The sequence below is a fragment of the Egretta garzetta genome, unplaced genomic scaffold (genome assembly GCF_000687185.1).
Source record: "Egretta garzetta isolate BGI_Z169 unplaced genomic scaffold, ASM68718v1 scaffold9, whole genome shotgun sequence".
In the NCBI taxonomy this organism is placed as follows: Eukaryota; Metazoa; Chordata; class Aves; order Pelecaniformes; family Ardeidae; genus Egretta; species Egretta garzetta.
In genome coordinates, this window is record NW_009260763.1 from 2,408,716 (window position 1) to 2,423,827 (window position 15,112).

At 39.1% G+C, this 15,112-nt stretch overlaps 1 long non-coding RNA gene across 1 annotated transcript in view; it reads right to left on the minus strand.

Annotated features, from left to right (window-relative positions):
- Positions 1-1,575: 1,575 nt before the first annotated feature.
- LOC118453034 overlaps positions 1,576-15,112 on the minus strand; it is a 31,654-nt gene continuing 18,117 nt past the window's right edge. The window contains exon 6 of the long non-coding RNA XR_004842923.1: positions 1,576-1,984. This is a non-coding gene — a long non-coding RNA (uncharacterized LOC118453034). The remainder of the gene's footprint in view (positions 1,985-15,112) is intronic.

Sequence of the window (15,112 nt, forward strand, 5' to 3'; positions counted from 1 at the left end):
TAAGAGCAAAAGACCAGGTACCTGTGCTGGGCAGCAGCCTTCCTCTGCTCCTGTTGGGCAGGTGAGTAAAGGGCAGTCCAGCGTCTTCCTGCACTAAAAGTGCTTTTGAATTCTGGACCAAGTTGCACCTGGAAATAGATGGGCATGAACAGCCCCTACAGGGAGCACACGGTGCAGGCTCTCTGGCCATCCCTGCTGTAGCCCCTGCCTTGAAGCAGTCCTCAGCAGCCACATCAAACCAATTCTTCATCAGGCTGCCCAGGGGGATTGTGGAGTCTCCTCTGGAGATATTCAAAGCCCTCCTGGATGAAGTCCTGTGTAACATACTCTAGGTGAACCTGCTTTAGCAGGAGGGTTGGACTAGCTGATCTCCCAAGGTCCCTTACAACCCTTGCCATTCTGTGATTCTGTGTGATTCATCTACATGAGGCTTATGAGCAATGGAAAGGTCACCTCCAGCCTGAATAAATCTCTAGCTGTGGTAGATACGTAGCTTGCCCCAGGACCTTGCTTGAATTCTCCCAAGAAACAGAGCACTCTCCATCCCTGTGCACCCAGCACTGTCTGTCCTGTCCCTGTGGCCTCAGACATTTCTGTGACATTGGCTGTGCTACCCCATGTGGCCAGCTGCCTCATGTGCCATCCCTGTCGATGTCTCTGTGTCTTTGTGAGTAAGGTGAACTTCATTCTCAGGTATGAACATCTTCCTCACAAAAAATGATAGGGAGGCAGGAGTTTAATCTCTTTGTGCTGAAAAATTAGGACAGGCATAGGTGATCTGTTAGGTGCTACCAGGAGATGAACAAATTAGAATGTCAGAGTCATGATCATGTCAGACTGTCTAGTCTTAATTCTTGCCTTGAGCCAATATGTGAGCAATAATTGTGCTCTCTGGTGAGCTGCTCTGTGGACATGAGTAATTATAATTCCTGGTACACAAAAATGTATATCTCTCATTATAATGAAGCACAGAAGTAAACAAAAATAAGAGGACTAGAACTAAATGTTCAGAATGTCATTTATATGCCCAGCTTTAGTCAGCTCAAGTTTTACATAACAAGGAAGTCTGCCTGTGGAAATCTGGCCCATATTTGTCCAACACCTGAAAAGAAAATGGTTATTCAGTTCAAATATTTCACTAGATAGTAATCAAAGTGAGAAATTCGCAGAGATACACTGGTTCTAAAGTTAAAATACAATTCTGTGCTCACATTTCTGTGGTAACTAGCTCAGTAACATTAAATAATTCAGTATTCCAGCCCTATTAAAATCCTTAAGTACTTACCAAAAAGTAGTATAAAATTATAAAATTCATGTGACTAAAAGTAGTTAGATACTATAGACTCCTCTTAGAATCAGGGCAGATCTAAGGAGCAATCCAGTTCATCCTAGAGCAGGTGTCTTAAATGTACTATAGATATGTGTATTTAATCAAATGAATCTACTCTAGCAATATAAAAAGTTTCAATTTAGAGATCGGATCTCCATGCTTTCAGATTTCATTAAAATAAATATGATACCAAACTTTGTAGGCATCCACAAAATGTATAAAGCTTATGAAGCAAAAAGCTGCCATGGACACCCATGCTGGCCACCCAACTGTTAAGACAGATTTGGAGATCAGTCAGTTCAGTTCAGTCTGATTTTTCTATTTTTGCAGGGAAATAGACTGCATGGCTACATAAATTCACATCATTTCCACCATTTCCTTACCTAAAAGAACACAGCACTGAAACACGTACGTGGTAGAAATCCTGGTTCCACTGAAGGTGAAGGGAATGTTTCCTTGATTTCAGAAACGCCAGGATTTCACCCAGGGACAAGGATGGTTGTGCCATGTCACCGCATATCTGCACAGGGAATGAAGATAATCCCCCAAAATTCAGAACAAACCCAAACAACTCCTTGTCTGGCGGGTTCCTCATTTCACGTTCCATCAAGGCATCTGCAGGCAACTCTGTTGTAGGGAACAGTGTGTCTTGTGCTTGAAATGTGAACAAAGAAGCCAGAGCCGGAGTTCAGTGATGACTCACATCTGGCAGCGCATATCCCTGTCACTTCTCAGCGGCACTGCCCTGCTCAGCTCCACAGAAACATTTTAAATGAGGTGGGAGATATTTTATATGGAGAAGCAAGCATTCTGTACGTGACTCACAAAGATCTCATTATTATTTTATCTCTTATTCAAATTACTCTTTAGATCAAGATCGTATTAATGCTCATTATTAATTTGGCCTTACATAATGCTTTTAATCCAAGTATCTCACAACACTTCTTGAGCATTATCTAATTAAGCTAGTCACAATATCTCTGTGATGTAGTCAAGGAATCTGCGCGGCTCATTTCACCCACCGCCAAGAAGCAGTCACCTCTGGGGTAAAGTAAGGCAGCTGTTCAATAATGCAGAGCAGCATCGTGCCACACTTTGGGAGAGGAAGTGAGAAATAGCATCCCTAATTGGAACTACGGGGGGATTAAGGGAGGAAAATGTAATTATCTGTAATTTCAGATTTAAAGGTCGTAACTCGTCTTTTCCTCTAAAGATTGTCAAAGGCTCTTTAATGTCCAGTTGGTTTTTTTAGTTCATAATACAGATGTCTCATAAAATACCACAGGTCCTTTGGCCCACTCTGGTCCGAGTCTTAGAGGAGAGCCTTAACCACATCATGATTTCATGACCTATTTTACTTTGAAATTCTGTATATACACATAGCATTTATTGGCCCAAAGTAAATAGCTAGTGTGATTCTTTGATTGAAACCTGTAAGCAACTGCCAATATTTAACTTTTCTCCCTACAAGGCTTATTTCAAGTAGTGTTATTATCCCCACTGTATAGAAAAAACCTGAAGCACGGGGAAAATAAATGATCTTCCTCTACATACTGAGAAAGCCCATGATTAAAAGGTCATCAAATCTTATTTTCCAGTCAGTCTGTATGTTCTAATGTTCAGTCTGTATGACAAACTCTTTCCATGCCTATATTAGTTTGCTAAGCTCTCACTCATCCTTCTTTCTGCCGGTTAAAATATCCCTAATGTTCAGTCTGTATGACAAACTCTTTCCATATTTTTGATGCCCTTGATTAAAATACATCTCCAACACAGAATCTAAAATATCCTGCCTAACAGGAAAGCTTTCACATATCTGTTCTCATCTGTTCCTCTACTAAAACAAGACTTAAACAAACAAACAAAAAAAGGCTACTAACACCACGGGTGCAGAAGCTCCCCAAGTGTCTTTTGGACAATGGCTCCCCAAAGCAGGAGCGCCCCGTTTGTGCCTACTGCTGCTTCAGCCCAGATCCATCCCCGTGGGGAGATGCAACAGGCACCGGTCACCCAGGCTGTTCAGGGCTTCATAGGCTGAGGCATGGGGGACACAGGGCTTCATGAGTCTGCCAGAGGGGGACAAATGACTTCACATGCAATTCCATCTTCTCAGGAAGGGGCAGGAGGAGCAATCCCATGGACAAGATAGTCACTGAAAATGGCTCTAAACTTTTCACATGTTCTTGCGGGTGGATCAGACTGTAGTGAACTCCTGTAGCCTCCTCTGTAGCATAGAAAAGGGCAGATACCACTAAGGAATTTTTGCATAAGGTAAAAACCTGATCTTAATTTAGATGCTGAGAGACAAAGGATCTGCTGCGTCACTAGGTGAAGTATTGGAATGGAAAATTACACTCACCACTGAACAGCAGAGACTTTACTGAATCTCTGGCCACTCAGTCTCAATTATAAGAAAACATATCCCTTGTAGATATTTATGAACAAGTTTGCTGAGACTGGGGAGGAGCCTGAGAAGCCCAGATATTTTTCGCAGGGCATACAAAACCCAAAAGGGATGGAAAATTCACCTTCCTCCATCCATTTTTCAGACCTTGGCTTTCATGTGCATATCTTTTTTTCAGTTCCTCTTTAACAGAACATGTGTTCTTATGAAGCAAGAAAATGGAGAAAAATTATAAGGAACATGCTAAAGATTCCTGATGATTATTAAATTTTGAGAAAGCACAGCCACTGCTGTAGCACCTGGAAGATACAGGTCTTAAAACACGTAGAAAATTATATAAAAACATCTATAAACCCAGTATTTTTACTATCTGGTAATGATAAAATCTGCAATGACTTACACCATCCTCCATTTTATGAAAACTGTGAGAACTGACAGACGTTATTATCGTCAAGGGAGCAGACAGTCGATATGACCATTCCCAAGATGAAAACACCTTTACAGATGACCCTTCAAGTAGAGCTCCTATGACGATGAAAATTGCAGTTCTTGGATGATTTAATTTCTCCCCAAGTCTTGATGCTTTCAGATGCTTTATGAAAAAAAATTTTAGAAAAAAAATCCATCAAAGTTCATTTTTCCAGTTTTCTGATTATAGAATAATTACAATTTTGAAACAAAGTAACTCCTGAAGGGAAAAAATACAAAGAAATATTTCAGTCTGCGAAAGTATTGTAACAAAAAGTTCTGACATGCTCAATCTATCTCTATGTTATTTGGGTTAATATTAACACAGTTTCACATTTCACCAGAGCAGAACATCTGTCGAAATTTTAATAGCTTTTCTTATGTTCTTTAAGCAACTTCACTCACTTTAAATAAAAAAAAAAAAGTATTTATTTCAGGGAGAATTCTTTAAAAAAGAAGTTTAATTCTCTTTCCAATTACACCCAAAAGTATCCCCATCTCCTTCACAGTAGATAATAAATTCCAGGTGACTGTATTAATCATATTCACTATGGTGTGCATCATGTAGCTCACGGTCACAGTGGCTGCACTTATATTTTCTTTGCAGAAAGATGCATTCCCTTTCTCCTCAAGAGAGAGGAAGAACATCTCTAGAGTCAGCTGCTAATAGCTGAAAAATGCTGAGTTCAGCACATTGCAGGCCAGGGAAACACACGTTGGGGGGGGGCATGAAGTTAACTTCAGGCGGCTAAAAGTTAGAGAAGTCAAGGTTGAGCTCTTCATAGGGATGAGGGATGCGGGCTCCTAGGTGATTCATCTCACTCCAAATGAAGTACCTAATTACACACCTTCCCTAAGTCAGGGAAAATAATTGCAAGTCGGAAATTCCTGTTATTCTCTGCTGACACCAAAGGGAGAAAAAAGGTAACTAACTCACTCCTCGATAATGAACTTTGCCTAAATTTTGGTGAGATGATCCTACCCTAAGCACCTACAATTATCTTAGAACGCTGCTAGTGCTAAGTGTGCAGTGACAGTGTATTATAAACTCATATTTCAGGTTTATGTTTTCACACAGTATTGCATTTGGGTGAATGAATGAATGAATGTGTTGTTTGAATAGTGCTATAACTGTACCTGCTGCTGTACATAAAGTGGATGAAACATCAAAGCACAGTAATGAAATGCAGTGCTGTAGCTAAAGCAGAATGATCAGACTTCTTGGCTTGGCACAGATTTATGAATATGCTATATGCAGAGCATATGAGACCTTTGATCTTATTTGCATGAATTTATACAAGAGGTTAAAGTATTATTTAGAGCCATGTTTAGGTTTTAAATGTGTGTGTGCTAGTGGAAAAATCTAACTGAAGCAATCAGTTGTTAGAAATGTTAAAAGTATTGTTGTGTATCTTTGCTGTTAGGATTTAGAGGCACTTTACGGGGAAAAGTGTAGACAACCAGCTGCACTGATACAAAGGGACTGAACTCTCCTCTTAACGGTATTGACATATCATGGCTGGCAGAATAGCAGAAATACCTAAATTAAAAGTTAATTTGGGTATCTCCATGTTGTGCGGCAGTCTCACATACTCTAAGTTGCTTTCGGTGGGACTGCACAGGTGTAACAGAGGAGACAGCAAGCCAGCTCTCATAACTGGACAGCATATGTTTTGCTGTACTGCTCAGAGCTGCTTGGCTTTACTAGCCAACTTCAAAATGCACGAAAAGCCAGTGATTTCTATCTTGCCGTTTACTCCATGGCAAAATTGGATCACTGGTAGAAAGGGAAAAAAAGTAGGTGATGGGGGAATGTAAACAAGAGAAAAGCAATGGAGATTCTCCTAGAAAAATGTTCAAGAGAGTTATTTGCATTGACACAATAAAGGGCATCTCAAATGCGAAACAGTTCAACATCCTACTCGATAAACCATACTTAACTGACTATACAAATTAAGACCATTATAAATAAATTCAGTCCCCACCCCCATACAGCATTAATCAAATATAGAATCAAGACAGATGGAACCCCAAGTACAAAAGGAAACATCTCGTTTCTCAGTCATACTCAGTCAACCAGGAGAACAGATGGCCCTTAATAGCATGCCCTGAAACGTCTAATTACATGAGAAACTTAGTATAGTTTTTCTGGACTTTTAATTGGTCCCCCAACTGTGTGTGAAGAGAGCCAAATGTTTTAATAGATTAAATAATAAATATCAAGATAGACTGTGTTACAGCACGTACAAGACCTTGCTGGGTTATTGTTAATGTGGATTTAAAAAACATGGCAGTGCAGGGAGGGATTCAGCCCTACGAGTCCAGACTGTCATGCAGGCGAGCTATGCTCATTTCTTTGGAAGTCTTCCTCATAACAAGTTGGGTACCGTGCCACCCCACAAAATAGAAACAACAAGATGCGTATGACAACATATTTAGGGTCACTAAGAATTTAGCCTACATAAATGACATGAGAGGAGCAATGGGTGGTAAATATAGCAACCAGTAATACCCTAGGAAAAGGGAGTGGACACTACACATCAGCATGCCGAACTGAAATGTAACAATATAACTAAAAGATTAACACTATATCGTGAAGAGCTAATCTACTGGAATAATAAAATGTTTTATTTATATTATTAAAAGAATTAATGCATATTTAATGACTGAGCTGTAGTTAAGTACCTAAACAGTAGCAAAACAATGTATAATCAAGTTCATAAACTCTTGTTAACAAATAACAGACACAGAAACTAAGCATTAAATGAGGCAAGAAAAAATCAGCAACAGCAAATCTGTTTTTCAGTGTGCTTTGAATTCAGAAACTTATCTAGAGATACAGGATCTATACCTCTATTGCCCAAACCCCTGTATAACATTTCCTTCTATTAATATGGACCATAGGAAAGCATTGGAGTTCTGCTGTTTTGGTCAATCACATCATCTAATCCAGGTTGTGATCATGCTGTTTAACCACATTAGATTTTTGCGCTGCAGTTAGAAAAGCTGTTCCAAAACGTTGTTGCTTTGATGCTTAGAAACCTTTTCAGGATAAATTTATTAATGGCCAGTTTACACCCATTTTGTCTTGTGCCAGCAGTGGCTGTTAGTTCAAATAGCTATCCTCTGGTGTATTAACATGCAATATTATAGACATGCGGCATTTTTTTAGGCTGTGAAAGCCAAGTTTCTCTCAGAAGACAGAATCACAGAATGGTTTGGGTTGGAAAAGACATTGAAAGGCCATCTAGTCCAACCCCCCTGCCATGGGCAGGGACATCTTTCACTACCCCAGGTTGCTCAAAGCCCCGTCCAACCTGGCCTTGAACACTTCCAGGGATGGGGCATCCACAACTTCTCTGGGAAACCTGTTCCAGTGCCTCACCACCCTCTATTGTAAAGAATTGATTCCTTATAACTAATCTAAATCTACCCTCTTTTAGTTTAAACTATTACCCCTTGGCCTATCACTACTGGCCCTGATAAAAAGTTTCTATCTTTCTTACAAGCCCCCTCTAAGTTTTGAAAGGTCTCCTCGGAGCCATCCCTTCTCCAGGCTGAACAACCCCAACTCTCTCAGCCTGTCCTCATAGGAGAGAGGTTCCAGCCCTCTGATCATTTGATAACCTTTCTTTCCCCTAATTATCTTAGAAGTCTTTCTCTGCTTTTCAGCATGTTTAATTCACTTGTGTAAACAGCTATAATTGTACATTACACACCAGGTAAACTCCTGCTAGAGTACTGTTTATTACTTCCCTGTCCTTGAGGTTATGTTTTCTTTTTATATGGCTGTATCACATCAGTCTATCACAGGATTGCTACCATCTATCAATTTTTTATTTGGTCTACTCTTCCAATAGGTGAGCTAATTTAGTGCAGAAACTCTAGAAACTACTCCTTAATCCTTGGCCTTCTGTTTTGTGCTACTGAATGTTGTCCCATTGCTATTAACTTGGTCATCAACTCAACTTATCGTGGTGCAGAAACCTGTATCCCAGTTACGGCTGTTATTCCACTATACCTAGTATTCCTGTACGTGTAGCTATGTAGTAATAACTGAGCCTTATCATTATTATTTATACATGTCCTCCAGCATATACCTGGAAAATTGTAAAACCAGTAATAAGAATTTACTGGAAATATAGAGATGTCTATTCACCTGTCTTCAGGATCTGTGGCAGTACTCCAAGGACTGTCTCAGTGAAATCTCTTTTGCAATCCTTCCAGAACACAACTGACCAAAATCCTTTGTGTTTTCATCCATCTAACCTTTATTTCATGGCTGGTTACTACCACAGTGATTCTCAGCCCCACCAACTTAATCTTATCTTTTCTGGACAGCACACGCCTATTTTCCATTGATGATTGTAATTTCATTATGCTTCTTGTTGCTGTACAGGAAAGAATCAGGCGATGTAAAAAAGATCCAGACTGATCAGCATTATTTTATGCATATTTCCAAGAATGCAGAAGGATAAAAGAAATGAAAGACAACGGACGATCATGGCCATAAGGTCTATTGTGCTGAACTGAAAGCAAATCCTGTTCTGCACAGGTGCAAAGTGTTACAGAGGTGAAATAACCATGTAGAAGGTATAATGCCTAAAAAGATAGTGCTTCCCCTTTTGGTTTGTATAGTTAGCCAGTATGGTACACCTTGTTAGCTATCTTTGCAATCTCCTTATCCCTGTTCACAGGGGAATCTGGCTGAATCTCTGTTTACACTGGTCTATAAAGTATGGAGTTTTTATCTTAAACAGAGTAAAAATCTTACAGAGAGAAAAAATTTACAGCGGCCTATTACCAGCCAGCAGTTAACACAAGAGCTCCCTGTCTGGGTAGTACTACAGATGTTTTCTGAACCATCTGTGGTGGTTTGCCCCTGAGGCTCCTAATGCTTATTGCCCAAATACTGGGACTCTATAAAGTCCACTCCCTGCCCTTTTGTGCATATCCTAGTTGCTACCTATATAGGGACTGGAACTTTGCAGAAAGCCTGGCTTTCAGGCACTGCCCCGTCATGCTCATTTCAGGCACTTCTACCAAGAAAGAGCTAAATTGCATTTGATGATATTGTCAGACCCCACTCCTCCACCCCTCCCCGGGGATTTTGCCCAGCTGCAGTTCTGCCATGCATACCCAAGCACTCAGTAGACAAGGTCCACTTACTAATCCCCAGGCCAGCTGGCTTTCACTGGCTGTGCCCATCCTATTAATTTTTCACAGCCTCCAAAGTGGGGTGGTCACTTCCAAACTGCCTGTGATGAATGGGCCCTGGCATGGGCCAGCTGGTGCTATGGAGCTGGCTCAGGAGGGTACTAGTTTGCTCAGATCAAAAAGTGCCAGGGACTGGTTTAACAATTCATCCATGCACACGTTTGATCTCGTTAGTCTAAATTATCATTGAACACAGCCACAATGATGCTTATACTCCTACATTTCAGTTACAGTACCTATATGCATGTATTTTCCTTTGTGCTCCTGGGAAATACCCCTTCTCAGGGTTGGATATTAGAAGAAGTGCCAAAACCTTTATTTGCAGTTATCAGAAGATCAGAAGGTCTGAGAACTAAGATTATAGCTCCTGAAGTACAGAGATTTATACCTAGCAATTAGCATTTTTGTATCCCCATATCTCACCTTTCATTGGCATACAGGCAACTGGCTCGTGGTGCAGAGGCCTGTGGGGTCTACCCTTCTGCGTAATGATTTCCAGAGCCTGGAAAAGTTTCCTTGTATGTAAAAAAATCTACAAAGAAGTACAAGAAAGAGAGCCTCATTTAAAAGTGTAAAGAACTAAAAAGTAACTTCTCTGCTCTTTAAGTATCATGACAACTGCACTGCTAGAGGCAGAGCTGTACTATTGGAAGTCTTCCCAGGATGGAGAAATAGGATAAGGAGTAGGATAAGAGAAGTAGCATTAGAGAACCACAAAGCCCCATATTACTCACAGGATGCTTGCTCTGCAAGACGTCCAAAGGAAAGAATATTGCTGAAGTGATGGCAAAAGAGGGAGGTAGAGGAAAGCTGAGCTTGGAGGAAAGAAAACTATTATCAGCAAACCCAGGAGCTTCAAAATACTTAGATATATTGCCCAAGTTGTCCTGTTCTTATGCTGAAGGGAGAGTCAGACCATGGGAATTCAAATAAGGAAATTCTGAAGCAGTCAGAAAGGGCCATGAGAAAGCAAATTATAGATAAGAAAAGAAGAAAATTATTTGGAAATACTATTTTGCATGATAATGGACAAACCAAATAACATTCTGTATGAAATCACCTTACACAAATAGGGAAGGTGAAACACAACAGCCCTGTAATTGAATACAGTCCTAACTAAGATGACTACTTCTGATAAGTATTCAGCACACAGGACTGCAACTTCATAAAAAAAAAACCAAGAGAAAGCACATTCCAGAGACATCTACATGTGCAATCACTGTTTAACCAATCAAGCAGATGAAAAATCAAGCGAAGATTAAGTATATTAAAATTCTTAGCATTAGATTAGAATAAGAACAGAAAAAAAATTGTTTACAAGAGAATATATCTATTCCTTTGGAATAAGAAATATGAAGCAGCCTTCTTTGTAAAACTGTAAAAACAGTTCTTAACTAGCAATACTTAGTGTAGTTCTGTGGTTAGTTATTCTGCATTGAAATTAGATGTATGCAGCAGTTAGAAGTTGCTATCAAAACAGGATAAGCCATCCGGGCAGTGTGACAATTTGTTTACTATTTCATATCTATTTGTGCATTTGCTTTACTGGTTTTTTGCTTGCACTCCATACCTCTACAACTCTTGCTTTCTTCAAAATAAAAATAGGTAGATTGAGGCAGAGGTATTGTTTAGTGGGTGCTTATTACAGGGTGACTGTTAAACAAACTGATTGGGGTTTCAGAAATCGTAATACAACTAACCTAGATGAAGGCACAAGGTCACGTAGTCAAATTAAGCCTCGTTTCCTGTGGTTTTCCATAGTTACCTCTGGGCTTTCAAATGAGACTAGACAAGGAATCCAGTTATTGCAGGCCTGTCACATTACAGATAGATATTACTTTAATTGAAGTACCTGTCAACTGAAAGGCACTTTATGCATTAGAGTAGTTCCCAGACTTTCTAAAAGATACCATTTCTTCTCTGCAGAAAGATTGAAAATACATTATTTCAGTCTGAGATCTTGGTAACAGCGGTTCCAAATATGCAATAAATTGGAGGCTTCATAACTTGATGTAGTGAAAGCAGAAGATAACATAAAAAATCCAAAGTCAAATTGTCAAAACATTGAAACCAAGGGTTATCGCAAAAGATTTTTTAATTATTTGTCTGCATTTCCCCAGGTTTAAGCAGTTATTGTAGGCAACATAGTATTTACAATATTTTATACACAAATAATACTGTAATTAGATAGTGAGTATAGAGTTCTAGCCACTTAGGATGGAAAACATCACAAATACTATGACTACTTGACATATTATGAGTGTAAAAATGCATTATTTAATAGCTTCAGAATATTCACTCATGGCCATGGAACAGTTATGAAATCTTCTGCTCTGTGCATACATGTATATGCATGTCTGCCTGTGTAACTGTGTGTGAGTGAAGAAATGGGATGGGTTTTAGGATGTTCTCATTTACCTTTTAACCAGAAGTAAACAGTAACACAGGAGTCATGTAGACTCTTATAGAAACTATTTGTGTTTGAAGAAAACAGTAAACATAATAAAAAGGTGGTGTAATAGTAATGAAATTATCAACTAGAAAATATGATACAGTGATAGAATTTCACTGTAATTATGGAAACAAAAGAAAATTAGTATAGAAGTAAAATGGAGTCCTAAAGGGAAAGACATTCTATAGTAAAATTTCAATATTCAAATTTTTAAAAAAGTCAGAAAGAAAATAAACAGAAAAAGATTTAATGTAACTTCCTGTATATTCTTCATTATAAATTCAAGTTTTCTTTTTCTGAAAAAAGAAGAATGGATACCAAAAATATTCCCTTGTACTTAGATTAGGAAGCTGTTAACATCCCAGACATAGGTCTCTTAAGTATTTGAACCTGGTTAAAACTGGAGAAACACAAATTATAAATCATCTCAACTGCCTGGCCAAAATGAGTATGACCTTTAGCTCACTTTGATTCAATTCAGACTAAAGATTAGGTTCTCAACCTGCAAATAAATAAACAAGTAACAAAATGTGATGACCCAAGATTATTTGTGCCTTTCCTGCAGTACCAAGGAGCCTTTTTGGATGGCCCTACCTAGCTCTCAAGAGCAGTGTTTGTGGTAAGTGGAACCGACCATACAAAGCTAGCGGGAGAGAAAGGAAATGCTGTGAAGGTGGAGATAAGGGGAGAGGACCAACAGGGAAACAGGGAGTCAGAATCCAATAATAGCACAGTTTTTCCAGGAATTGAAGTAGGTCTCTAGCTACAGAAGGGTACTCAAAATAATAGCATAGTACTGACACCTAAGAGTAGGCCCATGTTCATAGCTTAGTATTTTACAAAGACTATACAATTCGGTGAAGCAGGAAAAAAAAAGCCAGCAGTTCTGTAAGTCAAAAACAGTTTCTTAGGATGTTTGGAGATTTTTCCCAAGTTTCTGTATGATCTAAGACTAAGTCCAAATCAGGAAAGTAGCCCATGGGAAAAGACATAAATCAGTCCCAACCATAGTTTCCCATAGTGCCAGGATAAAAAAAAATATAAAGGCTATTAAATAACTTGAGGATTTTCTTCCCTGGGAACTTCTTGCTTAAATTAAGCCCAGTATTTTATAAGTGTAGAGTTGAATGGGAACTTTTCAAAATGAAAACGCAACCAAACGACAACGTCCAAACCCAAGAGCAGAGGTGGAAATATTTCAGCTTGCCACTGGGAGATGAAATATTTAGTCTGGGGCTGGGTTACACAGCACTGGTATGGTTAAGTTTCATCAGTTGAGTTAAAATAGAGTGGAGACACAAAGACCAGCTCTTCAGGAGTCAGTGCAGCAGCTCGAAATCCAGAGTAAACTGGAGGAAGATGAAACTAAAGGCTTCAGTTAAGCTCACAGTGAACCCAGTGTCTGGAAATGTCAAGAGGTGTTGTTTGGCTTAGAATGACAAAACAAAACAAAACAAAAGAATGGGATGCTGTGAAATTTTGCTGCCATATAAAGTATTTCTTTTGTCTGACACAGCACAAATTTTGTAACCCTGGCATTTGCACAGGATGTAAGTATTAATTTGCAGCCAGTTCTGATAAATTCAAACACTGCATACTGTTAAGCAAAGGATGTGTGTGCCATGGTGTGAGAGAAGAGCCAGGTAAAGCTCTGAGATGCATGTCTTGACCCTTGCCTTGGGGTGGAGACCAGAAGATAAAAAGCTCTTTCAACACAAAACCAGATTTTATTAAAATATAAACTGAAAAAATTAACCTTTTAAAGAGAGAAAACTTAGAGTGACTAAATAAGACAGAGTAGAAATAAAACTGTATATAACCAAACCTCCTCCATCCATCATATACCTACAGGCAAGTTCCTGCTTCTCTGCATGGTTACTGTGATCACAGTAGGTGTTGATTTGCAGCCAGCTCCCTCTGATCCCTAAAAAGTTTCTCTCTGCTACTGTGGGGGTTGAGTTATGGGTGCATCAGGTCCCTGCTCCTTTCAGTACTATCTCCATGGGCTACAGCTCCTGTCTTCTTGCCATGACTGTCTCACCCACAGACACTTCAGACACTTTTTCCTCCCCTCGGGCCAGTGACCATCGCCCAGCCCTCTGGAGGCACCACCTGAGCCCACCACTCTCTGCTGAAAGGCACATCACGTTACAGGCAATCTGAGAACAAACTGTCCGGCACATGTGCCACAATCTGTTTTCATTTAGTTTTAGAATCTGGTATTTGGACCACAGAGCTATACTGTTTGGCAAGATGACAGCTTTCTGATTTAGTGAGTAGAAAAGTATCATTTATTTGACTATATGAGAGGAATGTTGTTTCCTCTTTGTGTATCCATTGCCAATATTAATTAGCTTTTTCTCTGTATGAGGTTTTTTTTCCTCTCTCTAAGAAACTCTTCTGATAAAGTCTTTCAGAAGTTTAAAGACTTTATTTAAGCTGTGTTCAAAGTATTTAACAGCTTTTACATCAGCATGAAGAATTTTAACTTTCTAGTTGGTACCATTTTTATAGCAGCAAATTAAGGAAAAAGTTTAAGAGCTGTCACCTCCAAAGGAGAAACAATTTCAATTTTATTCAAAATAGCATGAAGAAAATTGCCTGAACCAAGACAAATAATGTAGATGTATACTGAAGATCATATAGGCAGCTTGGAGGTGATGAGAGCAATGACAAGCACCGATATTCTGCTTGTAGCAGGAGAACAAAAGACTCAAAGACAGAGAGGTTTCCTGAAGCATGGACTCACCACAGGTGACATCGAGGAAGATGTATTGAACCAAATGCGATCTAGGCTCAGTACAGGCCATTTAACTAGAAATAGTTAATTACAATACAAGCTGTAATTTTTGCTGAAGAAATTGGTTACAGATATTAAAAATATTTTCTTGTTACTGTAGATTACTTCAGCAATTATCCGAAACTCTTGTTCAGTACACAGACTAGAGCCAACGCCATTATGGATAGACAACCTTAGTGAGATGTTGTGCATGCAGTATGTTTAAATTTACAAAAGAAAAAAAAAGTTTCTATGACATTATTCACATAATTATACATCTGAGTGAAAAATATAGTCCCAAATTGGGGACATATTTGTGCAGCCACCAAAATTACTTGCAAAATCAAGTGTTCATTCACACAGATTTCCATTATAAAGGAAAATTATGGTATTTCTATATAGAAACAAGCTCACTTAAGTTTGCCATCTGATGATGAGATTTGCATATCTAAAAGCAGGAAT